Consider the following 17,664-nt stretch of genomic DNA (forward strand, 5'->3'; position numbering starts at 1 on the left):
TCCCCGTCACCCTCACCCAGTTGACCTGGGCACCTTCCTGTCCACGGAGTCCTTCCCTTGTCCCCAGCTCACAAAGTTTAAAGCCAAGAAATCCACAAAATGCTCCCACATCAACTGTGAAGACCCGAGAGGCAGTGGTGCCCAAGCCCCAGTCAGGCAGAGGCACCCGATTCCGGATGCCCACCCCGCTGCACAGCCCTGTCCAGCCCTTCCGGTGCCCACTCTGCTCGAGCCGGCATCACGGAGAGGAGAGGGAAAGTGTACCTTAATCTACACGGCTCTGTAAAAAAAACTAACATCTGTTCTTGGTGACACATAAATGTGCCAACTGAATTAGAAAAGGGACGTCCCTAAGGTCTAAAGCAGCCCCGGCAGAGCCGTGGGGACTGGAGGCCGAGTGCGCTCTGCCCTGCGGCCACCCGCTCCACCTGGCACGGCGGCCCAGGGGAGAGCCCGATAAACCTGCAGGCTCCAGGCTTCGGGGCAGCGCTCTCAGGCCTCTGGTCCTACCTGCCTGCGAGTGCTCGCGTTCACTAGTTTTGCTGTTTTCTGGCTCACCTCGTCTCACCCTTCACACTCCCCCAAACTGAAGGAGGTCAGCTTTACCGGAGCTTTACAGGAGGCAGGGAGGTGCTTGATAAAGAGTACAAACCCATTTCAAGTTGAAGCAAACAGCAACCAGTACATGGGGGTTCCAAACTGCTTAAGCCTCACCACAAATATTTAGAAATTAAACCACACTTGTTGGATTCTTCTGTGAAGGCTTCAGTCTAAAGCACCTCATTGTTATTGGTCCTTCAGACCATTTAAAATCCCAAAAATTGCTAGTAAAAAAAGTAACACATAGTCCATGTGAGCTATGCTTACTATGAGGTTTAAATACATAATAATGTACAGATTAGAACATAAGGCACCTTATTTCCCAAAACAGGAACGTGACCTAGACAACCACACGTCATCCATTCAAAGGACCTACGGCTTCCAGTGGAGAAGTCACTTCTATAGACGTTCTCTCCATTTCCTGTCTTATACAGAGCAAGCCTGCCCGCTGAAGACTACTGCGCTGCGCTCGGGGGCTTCTGCTGCTCTGCTCCGTGTAGCTTCCTTCTTCCTGCCCACCCTTCTCCCGGTGCGCACACACCCGCACCCAGGGGGACCCCCGGCCTCAGCTGCCTGCTGGGTATCCCAGTCACTCTCCTCCCAGCACCTCGAGTCCCTCGTGCCCAAACATAGCTCCTCCCATCAGCCCTTTCTCTCTGCGTCCCCTGTCTCTGCAGCGACGCTGCCATCCCTCCAGTTACCGAGTTGAGGATCTGGTTCCCCACTTCCCAAGCCCCAGAGCAGCCACAGGGATGGGTCCACGCCCGCTCGCTGGGCTTCCTCCCTGCCCCCCTTCCAAGACACCCCTTGGTCTGGTAGCCTAACCTCACCTGCACCCCAACCTTGAGACACACTGGACTCGCAGCTCCAGACTCACTCTGATTCCTTCACCCGAAAGCCCTGTTTTAAACACCACGGCCATTTGTTCTAATTATACTTATTACTCAAAGCCCACCCAAAGCTACCTCCTCAGCGGAGCTTTGGGCAAGCTCGAGCCACAAGAGAAACAGTCTCCCCCTTCCCACACGTGCCTCTAGGGGGTCTCTCTGTGCGTCTGACATCTTTCTGCGAGACTCAAATGCCTTGAGATTCACTCGTGCTCACTGGTGACGACACAGCCTCATGGAAGAGCACCCGCCGGAGCCGCTAGAGTCCCACGCACACACGAGACTCCACCTTCCTTCTGCAGGCAAAGCGAGAACGCCCACCACAGGGGGCCTTTCCGGATTAAAAGGGGGAGCAGCTGGCCCAGTGCTGATGGGCAGTAAGCAGTCCAGCTAGGCCATTACTCTTCATGCTGGAAATCCAGCTGAGTGTTAACATGGCATCTTGCACATACAAACGCTAAATATTTACTAAATAAAAGGAAATACGTCAGACAGTGAGAAGTACCATTCTGATTTGCATAAGTTTGAAGTTTATGCCAAAAAAGAATCACCAAGAAAGTTATGGCACAGACTGATTTAATTCTGAGGGCCAAAAATAAGGGAAGCTCCAACCACAATGTGTCAAAAGTGGCAGTGGGTCCTGACACACAGCTGTGGTCACACAGATCCAGCAAAGCCACAGCCCACAGAGCAGGAGCCAGTCCAGAGCAGAAAGCGCCGGGCAGGGCCCGCGCGCAGTGAGGTGCTCCCAGCCCGGCTGTCCCCAGCGCAGGCGTGCTCTCAGACTACAGTCCAACCGGCTTCCGCGTCCCTGGACACAAAGGGCCTCGACTCCACCAAGCTTGCTGTACTCCTCTCAATAATCAGGAGACGCCTCCCGATACAAAAATCTCTCTGACAGACAGTTAAGAGTATTTTCCCCTCCTCATCTCAATAAAACCTGAAAAAGATCACTTTCACATACGGAAGTCATGTTTTATGATAAAGAACTTCATTAAAGATGCTTACCGGGTTGTACATCAGAGTTTCATAGTAAACGGCCTGCAGAGTTACATCCAGGAGGTTACTGAGTTATTGGGAAAAGGCCCAGCGTCCTCACTTCCAATTAAAGCAGATCGGCCCCAGCATTATTAGAACGTCAGTCTCAAGGTCCCTTCACAGTCAATTCAGAGACAGCAATTTTTAGAGGACTAATAAAAGTTGAGTATACAGAACTCCATAACTTTAAAAAGTTCTCCAAACCAGCAAATGTGTACCGATCGATATATTTCGAGTCATTGCAATCCAGATCATCTTAAAAGGTCTGCAAAATTTGGAAAAACAAAGACAGATTTTTAGATCAAGTGACCAGGCTGAACTACAGAAGACAAAACCAAAGTGACCCCAGAGGAAGCTACATGGCTCAAATGATCCAAGAGAATCAGGGTCTAAAACTACGAGATGCACCATCAGTTTGGAGGCGGCGTCTCAGCAGGAAGAATTACGCAAGGAAACTAGATGAGGCCCGGGGAAGGGCTGTGTGCTGCCAGAGGGGTGGGCTGGACCTCGCCCAGCAACCTGTCCTGGGAGCAGAGTCCACAGCCCCAAGAGCAGCTGGTACACAGGAAGCCTGGCCGCACAGCACTGCCCTCTGCCGCTGGTCTGCTCCGGAAGAGGAAATCAGAGGAAGGGGAAGCAGCTTAGGGCACCGACACACAGCTGAGGATGTGTGCTGAGTCTGTGAGCATGCGCCAGAAGACATGCACAGACCTACTTTAAAGGGGGGGGCAATGTTCACATTTCTGTGAGAACTACAGGAGGGGTGCTTACTACCAAGGGTCCACCAAATCAGGAGCCCTCTGAAAATGCACACGAACTCGTGAGCTTACGCACTAGGGAGAGGTCATGGACACCATCGGATTCTCCTACGGCTGTGGAATTTTGAGAGACCGATAAGCATGTAGGCTGACTTGATTTGTTCAACTACGATTTCTCATACATGCTGAAGTGCTTGTTAGTACAGCTGTTTACAAACAAGGACCAAGGACCCTTAGGAATTTGTGGTCCAAGGACCCTTAGGAATTCCTGCAGCCCTTTTGAAACTTTTTTCATAGCAACACTGCCTTTTTAGCTGGGGTGGTATTTGCACTCATGATGCAAAGGTGATGGCCCAATTTGCTTAAGAACCTTCATGATGAACCACTAATTAATGAATTATTAATTTCATTAAATACCAAGCCTTTCCGTACTTGTCTTTTTCATATTCTATGTAACAAAATGTGAAACGTACATGAAGCATTTCTGCTGTGTACCAAACAACAGCTGTCCCCAGCAAAGGCATTTTTATATGGAAGAGTGACTGATATACAAGCTCTACAAACGAGGGGATGTGGCAGAGTGTTTCTAGCAAATGAACAAAATGAGACTGCCACTTCAAGGAAAACACCTGACCTAATTTATTGATCTTTGGCCACGACGTGCAGCATGCGGAACCTTAGTTCCCCAACGAGGGATCGAACCCAGGCCCTCTGCACCGGAAGCTCAGAGTCCTAACCACTGGACCGCCAGGGAAGTCCCAGCACCTGACCTATTTTATTGCCAACGCTAAAATTCAAGCATTTGGTCAAATATTAGAATTTTGGAAAACGCCATGAGCAGATAGCTTTTGATGGCTTAAAGGCTCTTCTGATGAGACTGGTGGTAACACAAACAAAAGTAGCAAAATAAAATACATCAGCATCTGGAAGACGGAAATAACTGAGCAAACCACAGTTGACCAACTGCCAATGCACAATGCTGCAAAATCCAACACAGGTAAAAGGTCCAGTTACAGTGCAAGAAAGACCAGTGGGTCGAATACAGCTGAGAAGAAACACGTGTGACCCAATGAAGGACGCACACTGCCAGTGACCATCACCACATGACCATTTGTTGAGTTTCAGTGTCATATCAAATAAAACCTCCAAAATTATATCAAAAACCTATTGAAGGGACTTCCCTGGCCATCCAGTGGTTAGGACTCGGCGCTTTCACTGCCGGTGCCTGGGTTCAACCCCTGGTCAGGGAACTAAGGTCCCGCAAGCTGCGCGGTGAGGCCCAAAAAAAAAAAAAGCTATTCAAATATTCTTCCCTATTCCAACTACATTTTTTTTGGGAGGGGGGGCGGTATACTTTAACCAAAGCAACACATGACAGTTTTTCATTTTGGAAAGTACAGTGATTTAGAGTAACATGCAATGGGTTTATTCCTCCTACTTTTAAATGAAATTAGTAAATAAGCATTTTATTGACAGATGCCCCTATACCGACAAGTTTTCTGAGCCCCTCCGTGTTTACAACATGAGGAGTTCCTGACATGACAGGGCCCAGGAACATGGGCGTGCAGGAGAGACAGCTACTCCAGGCCCCTGCTCCATCACAGACCCCGCCAAGACCTCACCCACAAGACCCTTTAATCCGTGTGCCCCACTCCCTGGATCCCACATGATCACCGTCAACTAGATGAAAAGAGAGAAAAGATGAACATATAAAAGTCTGAGCGTTTCTCTCAAAGAGGCACTGGCTTTCTGTCTGTCTCCCTGGTGGCAGCCGACGCCCAGGGCCGTGTGGTCCCACCTCAGGAGCACAGAGGAGACTGGAGCAGGGTGGAGGGCCTGGCCCGCCTGGTGGGCCTGTCTGTCCATTCAGCTCCACCGGAGACTCGTGGAGGCCAGCAGAGAGTGCCCGCCGGCTGCGGGACGCGGACACCGACACGCGGGGCCCACGCGCCCCGGGCTGGGGCATGACTGGGACTTGGTCCTTTTTGCTCGGCAAGAATAAGATGCACTATTCCAGATTTTACAGCAATCTTTTGTAGACCCTGACCCAGTACTATCCTCTGAATGTCAAGATGAAAAGGATCCAAAATCATGCCATTTACAGATGGGGAAATGAAGGCCTAGCGGTGAGGCCGCAGCACAGGGGTGAACAGACCGGGTCCAGGTCCAAGCAGCCCCCAAGCTGGCTACCAGAACCTCCGGGCGGGGCTCTGCTTCAGAACGTGGCTCAGGGCCCTGAGCGTCAATCCTACTGCTGAGTCCAGGGGCAGAGCTCACTCTCAAAAATGCAGGGTGTGGGTTGCGTGTGGAGAATTTGGCGGCATTCTGAAATAGCTACAGACCCAATGACACTCTATGTGTTCTAAGCCCAGGTTAAGAATTACTGGTCTTGTCTCTGAAAGGAAAATTAAGTGGTGTGGGCAAAGGCGCATTGGCTGGATGGGCACACAGACTTCCCAAGGAGCCCAGCGAGGGCCTTGCACCGCCTCTGGACTGGGGTGCGCACCCTCGGAGCCCAGGAGACCACAGCCCGAGGCCATCCTCCTCCCTGCCGCCCATCACCAACTCCGCAGTGTCACCGCTGTGGGGATGGTTTCCACGCGAAGTGTTTCAGGTGCTCCCTGAACAGAAGGCTGCATCGTTCTGGAGCAACGTCCTGCACAGTCCAGGGCTCTCGGAACTGGGGGACAACACGGCACAAGCATCCGGGCGGCAACACCCCCTCTTCCAGGCAATTCACAGAGAGGTCAGAGGTCAGCAGCTGGCTTTGTTTACTGTCTACTTCCCATCAGAGAAGACCAGAGAGACAATTAAAAGTGATCCAAGATGCCCTTCAGTAGGTGAATGGATAAATAAACTGTGGGACATCCAGACGATGGACTATTATTCAGCGCTAAAAAAAAAAAGAGAAATGAGCTATCAAGCCATGAAAAGACACGGAGGCACCTTAAATGCACATTCCTACGTGAAAGGAGCCCATCTGAAAAGGCGGTACGAGCCCAACCACATGATATTCTGGAAAAGGCAAAACTGTGGAGACAGTGAAGAGATGGAAGGGTGAACAGGTGGAGGGAGAGGGTTTCAGGGCAGTGAGACGAGTCTGTGTGAGGCTGTGATGGCAGAGACGCATCATCACACACTCGTCCAAACCCACAGGACCGACAGCACCAAGAGGGAAGCAGAATGCAGACCGTGGACTCTGGGTGACACCGTGTCTGTGCAGGTTCACTGCTTTCAATAGATCAGCCACTCCGCCGGGTTGGGTGGGTGGGGGTGGAGTGTATATGGGAAATCTCTGTACCCTGCTGCTTGATTCTGCTGTGAGCCTAAACCTGATCTAAAAAATAAAGTCTGCTTAATAAAAAAGGTGACTGAACTGCCACAAGCTCACCATGCTGGGCCGGGAGGCTCCCAGGAACAGAGCGCCTGGTTTATGAAACAAAGGCGGCCACATCAGGCTGGGCCGCCAACCTCCAGCCCACTCCCACCTCCTGAGGCCCCTCCCACCTCACCTGCTCCCCACCCAGTCCCCAGGCTCCGCTCAGCAGGACCCCCTGCTGTGTGAGGGCGGACAGTGTGCAAGGGGACAAGGCCCCTTTTCCAGAAAACGTGAAAATCATAACTTCATCAGGCACATTATATACACTGCTCTCTAGACTATGTAGTCACTAAAAGTCAGTTTGAAGTTTCACGTCATCGGAAGTTAATGCTAGGTTTTAAAGTGCAGAACACGAAAGTTTATATACAATCTGATCCCTGTTTTGTGAAATGTAACATATTCACAATTTTTAATTTGTATGTTTATCTTTGAGGGATAGGATTACACATGATTTTTATTTTATTCTTTATATTTAACTTTATTTACTGGTAAGTGTTATTATCTAAATTGTGTCCCCCCCAAAAAACGTTATTTTGGGATCGTAACCCCCAAGTACCTCAGAATGCGGCCTTATCTGGAAACAGGGTCTTTGCGGATGTTGTCGGGATCATCAGGGTGGGTCCTCACCCAGTACGACTGGTGCCCTTATAAAAAGGGGAAATTTGGACACGGACACAGACACGCACACGTGAAGATGGAAGCAGAGAAGGGCGTGACGCTTCCGCGAGCCACAGAACATCAGAGGCGCCAGCAAATGCGGCAGCTGGGAGAGGCCTGGGGCAGATTCTCCCTTGGCCCCGGCAGGGACCAGCCCGGCCGGCCCCTCGGTCTCAGACTTCTGGCCTCCGGGGCTGTGGAGGAGTCTGTCTCTGTGGTCTGAGGCCCCCGCTCTGTGGGTTTGTTACGGCCGCCCCAGCAAACTGATACACTGAGTTTTGGATAATGTGCACGAACTACTTGAATCATGGGAGCCCTAACTTTTCTCTAAGACACCGAATAGCGTAACTCTTAGAATAAAGAAAAGATTTCTACACTTCACTGTACTAAGAAACTACCCTTTCAACAAAAGAAAGCAACATCGTGTACAATTATGTTCGGTGACCTACACTTTACTTTAATCCGCTCTTTGTAGAAAAGGTAGGGGTTCTCTTGTTGACAGTAGTTTCCCTGCAACCTCAGAGTGCAACACAGCCCGAGAGCGAGGCTGCTGTCAACTGACAGGCAGGTGTGTGCAGGGGAGTGTGTCAGCTGTTTGGTGAAAAGACAGAGCTCATTACTGGGAGCAGTTCTGCTCCCGCGAACCCCAAGTCCTCCTTCTGCCCCAGACTCCACTCACCCCCAACCTCCCAACAGTAGCCAAAAACTTATTTGTTTTAAACGCGTAACAACTGGGAACAGCCTGAGCAAACTCCAAAGGCCCCAGGCCCCAACACGTGAGAAAGGAGCCTCGAGAGCTGAGATGAGGCCAAGGGCGGCCCAAACGGCGCCCCTGGAGAGGGATGGGAGCGGCGTCAGGGAAGGGGGAGGCCCACTGAGGGTCCTGCTCGCTCCCCACTAAACCCCCAGCAACTCTCAGCTGAGCCTCTGTGACTGGGCACTGGCCGAGAAGACCCCCAACGGCCGTGAACGGGCACCTGAAGGGGGGGACCTGCCCCTCAGGCCACGCGGATCCCTGCGCGGCACATGCTCAAGCGCCGTCATCCTCCCAGGTCAAGCATCTCGAGGCAGCCCCACGCTGAGAGGCGGAGCCCTCACCCCTTCCGCATCAGACCGCAGACAGGAAAAATGTCTGCCGGGTGAGCTCAGCCCACCACCTGGCCGGTCTCAGAGCTGTCCATCCTGCAATATCTAACAGCGCATGGCCTCCGGGACCGAGCATGCGCTCTGCCAGGCTGACCCCGTGCCCACGGGTGTGGTCCCTCCCCGCAGCCTCCCATGTAAACGTTAACAGTCATAAAACACTACGCTGTCCTCCTAGTGTCCTGCAGAAACCGCAGCCTCAGCTCGAAGGGTCTGGGTGACAGGGAAGCGAATGGCAGCAGCCCTGAGCCGCTGAGCCTCAGTCCGGGGTGGTCACCACACCCTTCCCTGGGGAGCGCTTCCAGAGAACGAAAGCCAAGCCAGCGCCCCTCTCCCAACCTCGCGGGGCTGTCCTAGGACCCAAGACTCTGTGCAGCCCTGTGCAGATGCACTCCTCAAAGCGCAGCCCACCAACAGCCGCCCTGTGCTCGCACCGCCAACGCCTGCCCACGGGCCCACTGGGAGGGGGAACCGAAGTCGTGAGCCACCGAGTGGAAACCACACACCATAAACACAGTTTGTTGTTTTAAATAAAACCGAAATCGAACTTCCAAAAAGAAACATCTCACGGTCTCTACTCTCCACACACCAGCCCAGGGTCACGGTTAAGACCACAGCCCGAGGCCACTGCCACAGGCTCTCGGGCACGACCACCCACAGGTAGGCCTGGTGAGGCTGCTGGGAAAAACGCTCTCATTTAATACTTCTCTATGGCTATTTCTAAACGAGTTTCAGAGAAGTTCTTCCCGCCAGAATCTGTGCTCTCAAATAACTTTCACTAGCTTATGACAGGTGCCCTACTTAAGTAATAAGGGGAAGAGAAAATATTTTGTAGCACACACTTGCAAAACAGCCCTTGGCAGGAGCCTGTCCTCACACAGTGACTTTCCAAGCAGCTTCCCGAGTACAGACTTGATTACGTCCAAGGCCAGGCCGCCCTGAGTTCCTTATCAGGAAATGCACTACTGGAATTCCAGAGAGTCCTCAGGACCCACACAGAGCCCGCACCCAGGGCTCAAATTCCTCACATGATCTCCCAGGACTGCTCGATGCACACGATGCACCACAGTGAACCTCAACGGATCTCCAGCAAAACTTCAGCCAGACAATCACCAAGGTCCTGACCCCAGTCATGCACTTCGCTTCCCCTTTCCTGACTCTAAAGCACAGGACGGGTGAACGCTGTGAGCAGGACACCCTTCAAGACCAGGTGCTCTGGACTGCAGCTCCCGCGTCATGGGCTCCAGGCACACACGGTCATGCCCACTCTAAGCACCAAGCAGAACTGTCCCCAGGCTACACACATGTCACACTGGTACTCCTTGCGGGGAGGGGCCCCAGTCCAGAAGGCCCAGGCCATAGGCACTTGCAGGTGGTCCTGGAGAAGTGAAGGTTCGCAGTGCCCAGAAGAAGCCGAGGGGCTAAGGTGCCACATGAGCCATGGTAAGAGGACAGCTGCAGAGACGGAGACAGATGCGCTCCGGCGCGGGGGGCCTGGGGGACAGAACAGACAAGGAGAGCAGGCGCGGAGTCCCCAGGCGGAGAGTCTGCCTGGATGGAGAAGAAGGACAGAGCCTTCCTTGAAGACAGGCCCCCACGTCTCTCGGAGCTCCCCGGGAGACCAGCAAGCCTGCCCGCCAGCCACAGCCCCACTCCTGCCCCAACCCCAAGGGCGGCAGTGTCCACCTCGCCAGCGTCTGGGCCACCGGGCAGCACGAGAGTACCAAGCCCATATCCTTTGTGCATACTACACAACTCCATCTTCCGCCGAGCTGACAACTTATCAGGTCACAAACGAGGGCACCAACAGCAGCCTGGGAGTTGTGGCTGTCCTTTCCCGGCCACCCCAGCAGGGTTCCCTGGCACTGCCCCACTGCCAAGGCGCCGGGCCTCACACACTGGTGGCCAAGCAGCCCCGAGTGGTCACCAGCTGGCAAGCCTCCACTGGCCACCTTCTCCGGGGGATGCAGGCCCCACGACCCCTCTGAGGCCACTACCCTCGGGACACAGACCGCAGTTCACTTAAGTCTCAGGAAAAAGTGTGAAAGGGTCGAGAGTGAACAGAACAGCAACTTCTTCCTTGGACAAGAAAAGGACAAGGATGGCAGGTGCGAGGAATCTAGAAAACAGGCTCTGCTGTCGACCCAGAGCAGTGGACCCAGTCCTGTCTGTACTGTGCCCAGGCCTCGCCCTGCACCCGGCACAGTTCAAGCACATGACCTCTGCCCCGGAGCCAAGCACTGGGTGATGGCCAGAGGCGCCCCCCCCCACCCCACACACGCCAGTGCCACACATACACCCCGCCGCACACAGTCCACCATAAACCCACACTCACTCACCCACCCACCACACACCCCCATACTCCCTGCAGCACAATCATGGTACGAGTGTAAAGTGGGGCCCAGGGAGTGCCATCGCCCGGAGGTGATACACCAGCACGCTACTTCATTCACTTCCTGCCCCTTTCCTCAAGTCAGACGCCAGCACAGGGATCTCCTGCCTTAGTGTAAGAAGGACCCCAGGACGTACTCAGTCTGCCGCTGATCAGCTATGGAACCTGGAAAACCCTACTATTCAACATCTTCGACGCCTAGAATCTTTTAATAAAAATGTGGAAAATGCCACTTACTTTCTTGCGTTTCGTAGGGGAAGAAAAAGAATGTAAGTGAAAGCATGTGGAGAGCCCGTGCCTCTCGTGCCTCTCACAGACCTTCAGCGTTCCTGGAAGATGCAACCCAGCAGCCAGTTCCCGAGTGGGATCCCTTCCTCGTGGCCCAGGGCAGCGTGGGCCCCAGGGCTTGCCGGCAGGAAGGCAGGGAAGGCAGTGCACACGCACCTCCCGTCTCAGCCCCGTGCCCACTCCCTGCTTCTGTCCACGCAGAGGCCCTGGAGCGGGAGCCCGGAGCACAGGGGAGGAAGGGAGGGAACAAGAATGGGGTCTTGGGGAATCGCATGACACTTACCGTTTCTGATTTTGTGGACCTTTTGTGAATGGGTAGTTTGCTTATTGGAAGAAAGAAGCCCCGGGGCCCTCATCCACCTCAGAGGGCGTTGTCACACGTGAAGACAGGGGCCCCCCAGAGACCCTCTGCACAGAGACCTAGAAGAGCAGCCGTCACTAGATGAAAAATGCCTGAGAGACGTCCTGTGAGGCAGGGTAAAAAGAAGAGGCTCAAACACAAAGAAAAGGGATTTTTAAAGAAAAGTGAGGTGTTAGCTTAAGGAGGTTAGATGAGCTTACACACCTGATTATAGCTTTTCCCATAAAAAATGCTCAAAAGAGGGTTGAGCATTCCCAGCTGTACCACCCCAGGTTTGGCTGCAAACCTTTGTCCTACCCCCGACCCATCTATCTCCATGGGCCTCAAGCCCAAAGACTGTATCTGGGATGCTAGTGTGAGACTGGGCTGCAATAAAGCCCAACTCCACAGGCTCCAGCACCCAACTCACACACACTCTGCCAGAGACCCCCTCCCCCAAACACGGGGGCGGGGCCTCACCATCCGACTTCTGCAGCCCGTGCGGCTCCTCCATAAGTCACCACTCTGCCCAAGATGAAAATACACGGGGGTGCAGGGCACGGGGGCGGGGGCGGGTGAGCTAGATGGTAAACTTTTCAAAAGAACAGGAAAATTCAAAATCTAAAAAAAATCCTTGTTCAAAAAATTAACAAGCACAGGGACTTCCCTGGTGGTGCAGCGGTTAAGAATCCACCTGGCAAAAGCAGGGGACACGGGTTCGAGCCCTGCTCCAGGAAGATCCCACATGCCGCAGAACAACTAAGCCCGTGAGCCATGGCCGCTGAGCCTGCGCTCTACAGCCCGCGAGTCACAACTACTGAGCTCGTGCGCTCTAGAGCCCGTGCTCTGCCGCAACAAGAGAAGCCACCACAATGAGAAGCCCGCGCACCGCAACGAAGAGTAGCCCCCGCTCGCCGCAACTAGAGAAAGCCCACGCGCAGCAACGAAGACCCAACGCAGCCAAATAAATTAATTTTTTAAAAAACCACAAGAACAAATTTTCAACAGAGGTCGACCACAACCAGGAGATGGAGAAAAAGAAGACGTGTGAAGGGTGTGCTAGGATCAGAAGGTGGGGCCACAAGCCAGATGCAGATGCACTGCCCACGCAGTTCCGGGCCCCACCCCCTTCCGGGCCCCACCCCCACAAACACCCAGGATCCAGACAGCGGCCCTGGAGGCCCTGGTCTTCACGTGTGACAACGCCCTCTGAGGTGGATGAGGGCCCTGGGGCTTCTTTCTTCCAATAAGCAAACTACCCATTCACAAAAGGTCCACAAAGTCAGAAACAGTAAGTGTCATGCGATTCCCCAAGACCCCATTCTTGTTCCCTCCCTTCCTCCCCCCTGTGCTCCGGGCTCCCGCCCCAGGGCCTCTGCGTGGACAGAAGCCGGGAGTGGGCACGGGGCTGAGATGGGAGGTGAGTGTGCACTGCCTTCCCTGCCTTCCTGCCGGCAAGCCCTGGGGCCCACGCTGCCCCGGGCCACGGCTGTGTACACATCCAGGGCCATGGGAGCAGACTCTGCCCCGCCCTGGGCAGGGACCAGACTGCTGCTCTGCTCCCCTTTCAAACTCACTACCCTGGCCAGCCCTCAGCTCCATCTGCAGGGTTCCCCACACAGCTTGGAAGAGCCTCAGTGGCAACCACGAGTGGTGCAGACGACCCTGCCGGACCAAACACCGCATCCTCACTCTCAGAACACAGTACACTGCAAACCTCACCGGAAACCTCACTATCACCCTTCTTTTTTTGGCACTAAGAATACCCAAATCCCTATTCCCAACGGGTAACACAAATAATGATCAAGGTACATATTCTATGATATACACACAGTACTATATATAAAAGAGATAACTAATAAGGACCTACCGTATAGCACCAGGAGCTCTACTCAGTACTCTGTAATGACCTATACGGAAATAGAATCTAAAAAAGAATGGATACGTATATGTATAACTGATTCACTCTGCTGTACAGCAGAAACTAACACAACATTGTAAATCAACTATACTCCAATACAAATTAATTTAAAAAAAAAGGTACCTAACCTAGAGTGCACAAGGCCAAGCCATGAAGGCGCCTCCCCAATTCTGTCCTGGTCGACCCCACAGAACAGCCCACCGGCCCACAGCCCTGCATCGCCTTTCCCCTGCCTTCTTCTTCCCCCCACCAAGATCCAAGTGGGCTGCACAGGAACCCCCCCCCCCGCAGCAAACATCCGTAACTGCACAGAGCCCTCGTCCCGTGAGGCCCAGCAAGGAGCAGCAGGAGGGAAGGTGGGATTTCAGGTTGGTCCAGCAGTCAAGTTCAGCTCAGTTTTAACAACCTGTGGAGCTCTACTCTGAGCCAGATACAGGCAAATCTCTTCACCCTCAAATATAAAACGTGGAGGAAATCCCTTTAGCCAGCTTTTAAAATTTGAAGGTATTAAAAGTAAAATGGGGATGGGCTTCCCTGGTGGCACAGTCGTTAAGAATCTGCCTGCCAATAGAGGGGACATGGGTTAGAGCCCTGGTCCGGGAAGATCCCACATGCCGCGGAGCAACTAAGCCCATGCGCCACACCTACTGAGCCTGCGCTCTAGAGCCCGTGAGCCACAACTACTGAAGCCCGTGTGCCTAGAGCCTGTGCTCTGCAACAAGAGAAGCCACCGCAATGAGAAGCCCACGCACTGCAACGAAGAGTAGTCCCCGCTCGCCGCAACTACAGAAAAGCCCTTGTGCAGCAATGAAGACCCAACGCAGCCAAAAATGAATAAACAAATAAATAAATATTTAAAAAAATAAAATGGGGGGTTCCCTGGTGGTCTAGTGGTTAGGATTCGGCACTTTCACTGCCGTGGCCCAGGTTCAAGCCCTGGTCCAGGAACTGAGATTCTGCAAGCCTTCGCGGTACAAGCAGAAAAATAAAAACATAAAAAATAAGTTAAAAAAATAAAATGAACACTGGCTCCATGAGAATCCCTGTAGCTAACGATGGAGGGAAAACAATGGCAATATTATAGGCAACAAATGAGGTGCTACAAACAGCCGACAAACCCTTCCAGTCGCAAGCAGAATCTCCACATGCCTTCCTGCCCAGCACAGCTGAGGTACCAGAGCCCAGAGGCCAGTTCAGCTAGAAACGTCCAGAGGGAAAGGAGCTGGGGCACAGCCTGGGCTCAGACCGTCCCTTCTGCTCTGCCCTGCCTATTTTCCAAACCCTGTTCTTGGGCATGTGCACTCTCCAGGCAACTCCCATGTCCTGGAATAAAAGGACCCAAGTCCTACTGACCAACAAGGGCTGTGGTGGGGAGAGCGAGAGCCTTCTGGGGAGGTGTGTGAACACAACTGCCAATTTTTATATGAACAAAAAGCATGCATTTAATGAAATCTAATTTAAATGACATCTAATATTCCATACTTTGTATGTATTTTAAGGGAGCCTAGACAATGAATATTCCCCAGAACTCTAAAATTACAATAAAAATTTACTATACTCAAAAATCCGGAATACATAAGTTTTATTGGTGTAATTAGCTAGACATATTTCTTAGAGAAAGAAGCAAAAGTGTGCCTTGTTACCTATTTTTAAATCCTGACAAATATCCTTCTTAAAAAGGCAAACGTATCATTAGCATTAGTATCTACAAGCTTCTTACCACCTGCAAATCCAACCCAGCCTTCCGCCCTGCAGCCAAGGCACAAGACGGTAGCCCCCCCAGCCACATGTGCTGTGACTGTGAAGTGCCACAGTCACTAGTGGCCACCACTAGCTGGGTGGTGGCAGGGTCAGCAAATCGCCACTCCTGCCACGTGAGGGGCACAGAGAGACATACCCAGAAGAGCTGCATCACCAAACGGCAACACATTCCCCATCACGAGGGGCCCCAGGCACAGGACGCCCTCCCCCACGCCCCCAGCCTGCATCCGGACAGCAGGTGGAGGGGGACTTGGTTCTGCCGCTAACAAGACCTGCAGTTCTCGCGCTCACAGCTCCACAGTGAGCACAGCCTGCTCCGGGCGCCAGGATGCCACAGACAGGGCGTGTCACTGCTCTGCACACCCCAGCAAGTCAAAAGTGATCACTCTGCAGTAACTGTAATGTAACATTTAAATCTGCGCATCACTATACTGTAACTTACTACGTAAGTTTTATATACTACACATCAACTGTACTTCAATTTTAGAAAGTGATCACTTTTCTATTTTTTATGGAGGTGTTCAATTAGAAACATAAACCATTAGATCCAAGCCTCCATTCAAATAGACACACTGCCTTTATTACTCTAACAGCCACTTCCAGAAGCCACGCTGTTTTTGGAAACATCACTCAGAACTCCTGTCCATAGGAAGCGACGGTACCACCCTGCGCTGCCCTGGGGTCCCTGCTGCTGACAACCCTCGGCGGCAGCAGCCACACCCGCACCGAACCCTGGCGGAACGCGTGCCATCGAGAGCCATTTAAGGCTCACCTCTGCCCCGACCCTTGCGCTTTACCAAGAAAGATGTTAACACAGCGAGAATTACACCAGCCATCAGGTGAAACTAGTGTTTTATGCTCGAGAAAGGAAAGCAAAGAATAAATCTAACTATTTTAAAGCTTCTATTTTCATTGAGCTTTACCTCCATAAACAGGGTCACTTAAGCTCTCGGGAAATCTTTCGGATGAGTATGGCCATCACCGCCTCACAGGGCAGGGGAGCCGAGGCCCAGCAGGACCTGGGCCCACGTCCAGAGCTGGCATCGGCCCGCCCCCTCCCGGACCCTGGAGCCACAACCACACCTGGATCACCTTAGGGCAGGGCCGAGAGCACAGCAGTGTGCACTGAAGGATATTTAACAAGCCCACCTCTGTCAGAAACAGTGATCTCAGATGTGATCTAAATGCTTCATATTTTACCTTACGTGGTCAAAATGAAAATTAAAAATAATGAATGGGGCTTCCCTGGTGGCGCAGTGGTTGAGAGCCCGCCTGCCTGTGCAGGGGACACGGGTTCATGCCCCAGTCCGGGAAGATCCCACATGCCGCAGAGCGGCTGGGCCCGTGAGCCATGGCCGCTGAGCCTGCGCGTCCGGAGCCTGTGCTCCGCAACGGGAGAGGCCACAACAGTGAGAGGCCCACGTACCGCAAAAAAAATAAAATAAAATAATGAATGATATAAATAACAATGAACAATTATTAGAGAGCCTGCAAAATTATTCTGTTTTTATATTTGTGCCTTCTGATGCCAGGAAAGGTCATGGATCGTAGACCCCGGCACCTGTGCCCACACACGCAGGCCCCGGACCCGGGAGGGGCCCCCCTGGTGATCAGTCAAAGTAGCACCTTTATCTCTATTCCTTCCATACACTGTGGATTTTTTAAAGACAATTACAGTCAATATTAACTGAATATTTATGGTTCACAAAAGTGATAAACGGCATTAGACACCGTGGATTACTGCCATGGGACTTACCGTCAAACAGCCAGCCCTTCACGTGTCAGGAAACTTTGCCAACGTTAACACACCTACTGCTCACAATCCACCAGAACAACTGGGCCAGCCCCAGATCTCTCAGCAGAGCTGCTGATAACTTCTTTCCTTTTAAGCAGCGATCACCAAATGCTTGTTAATAACCTAATTTAAGCAGCATTTTTTTTCCTCGTTATAAATTAAGGCCAATGTTATCATTTCCAAACAAAGGCCAGGCTCAAGCCTGCAGTGTGGGTGGGCCTGGCTGCCCCTCCACGCCCAGCTCACCCCCTGCTGGGCTGAGTCTCTCAATGGCTGCCCCACAGCCCGTGACAGCCAAGCTGAATGCATGGGCTCATCCTGGAAGACGGCCGTGGGAGCGCTCCCAGCATGCTACAGGGCCCACCACGGCCCCTCACCACCACACCCCACTGGCCAGGCTGGCTTCTTTCTAATCCCAGACCACCCTGCAGACTAAGATCTTTCCATCATACCTCACCCCCATTTCCAAGGAAACTTCCTCAAGTCAAAGAGTCCAGCCAGGTGCATTTCAAAGTGGCCGGATACAATGACGGCTGAGATAGAGGACGGGGTCTGTGAGATTAAGTAGCAGGAAAGGTTTCTTTCCTGTCTGCTAGAAACAACACAAAATAGAAAATACACTTTGGCACTGTTCGCTTTAAAACACTAATACCTGGCCACAGTAGGAAACATGCAAAGGAGCCAAGAGTTTTCTTTCCAACGTGT

The 17,664-nt window shown here is 52.5% G+C and overlaps 1 protein-coding gene across 11 annotated transcripts in view; it reads right to left on the reverse strand.

Moving 5' to 3' along the window:
• ANKRD11 (ankyrin repeat domain containing 11) overlaps positions 1 to 17,664 on the reverse strand; it is a 172,865-nt gene that overhangs the window by 82,603 nt on the left and 72,598 nt on the right. For 2 of the 11 annotated variants that reach the window (XM_060130819.1, XM_060130818.1), the window contains exons 3-4: positions 4,958 to 6,176; positions 2,496 to 2,790 (exon numbers count right to left, since the gene is read on the reverse strand). The exons of 7 other annotated variants lie outside the window; for them this stretch is intronic. The gene's annotated coding sequence lies outside the window, so the exon portion shown is untranslated. Of the gene's footprint in view, positions 1 to 2,495; positions 2,791 to 4,957; positions 6,177 to 7,218; positions 7,540 to 11,425; positions 11,589 to 17,664 lie in introns of those variants that run through there. 2 more of the 11 variants (XM_060130821.1, XM_060130823.1) reach the window with 2 other exon arrangements.

This window comes from Lagenorhynchus albirostris, chromosome 19 (genome assembly GCF_949774975.1).
Source record: "Lagenorhynchus albirostris chromosome 19, mLagAlb1.1, whole genome shotgun sequence".
Classification (NCBI taxonomy): Eukaryota; Metazoa; Chordata; class Mammalia; order Artiodactyla; family Delphinidae; genus Lagenorhynchus; species Lagenorhynchus albirostris.